The sequence below is a fragment of the Leptonychotes weddellii genome, unplaced genomic scaffold, assembly GCF_054177405.1.
Source record: "Leptonychotes weddellii isolate Sample4059 unplaced genomic scaffold, ASM5417740v2 HiC_scaffold_12653, whole genome shotgun sequence".
Taxonomy (NCBI): Eukaryota; Metazoa; Chordata; class Mammalia; order Carnivora; family Phocidae; genus Leptonychotes; species Leptonychotes weddellii.
In genome coordinates, this window is record NW_027705485.1 from 5134 (window position 1) to 6136 (window position 1003).

The window sequence follows — 1003 nt, forward strand, 5'->3', positions numbered from 1 at the left end:
TGCATCAGCGTCTCTAGTTCTTGATTTCTTTTGATTGGAGTTGCTCTTACTTCATATTGTACTTAGTTTTCAATGAATTTTCTATTAGCATACACAGACATACAGTGGTTGTTTGGGGGCAGGGGGTACCAGTTGCCATGGCTGTAGATTTGTTGTATTAGGAACACTTAGAAATAGCATTCTTCTCTAGCAAGGAATATTTAAAAAAGGAATTAGTGTATATTGAAACATCAAATTTGTGTGTATATGAGTGAAAAATATGTCATTGTTTTGATCAAATTCTAGTATGGTAAATGTGCATTCCTATGGGATAGTTTCTTATATATATACTGTTAAGAGCCACCTGTGCCTTTTTACGTGAATGAATGTTTTACATTCTCTGCAGTGGGGGAAAAACAACAACATACTCAATATGTTTGTAAATAAACTTATGGCATGAAAAAAAAATACATTCTCCACAGTGTATCCTTCCTTTTTTGGTGAAAAACTATAAAACCATAGCTTCTGAGTCTCCGCCGAGAGTCGCCGCGGTTTCCTGCTTCAACAGTGCTTGGACGGAACCCGGCGCGTCCCCCACCCTGGCCGGCCGTTCAGAGCCAGCCCTTCGCCATCTCCTCATAGCGCCCTGGGACCGCTCCAAGGCCCCCGCCACCGCTCCAGCGCCCCGCGGCCGCCGCCATGACGACCGCGTCCCCCTCGCAGGTGCGCGGGAACTACCACCAGGACTCGGAGGCCGCCATCAACTGCCAGATCAACCTGGAGCTCTACGCCTTCTACGTCCACCTGTCCATGTCTTACTACTTTGACCGCTGTGATGTGGCTTTGAAGAACTTTGCCAAATATTTTCTTCACCAATCTCATGAGGAGAGGGAACATGCTGAGAAACTGATGAAGCTGCAGAACCAACGAGGTGGCCGAATCTTCCTTCAGGATATCAAGAAACTAGACCGTGATGATTGGGAGAACGGGCTGAATGCAATGGAGTGTGCATTACACTTGGAAA

At 45.9% G+C, this 1003-nt stretch overlaps 1 pseudogene; it reads left to right on the top strand.

The window, feature by feature from the left end:
* Positions 1 to 520: 520 nt before the first annotated feature.
* LOC145718245 (ferritin heavy chain pseudogene) lies at positions 521 to 999 on the top strand (annotated as a pseudogene).
* Positions 1000 to 1003: the final 4 nt, after the last annotated feature.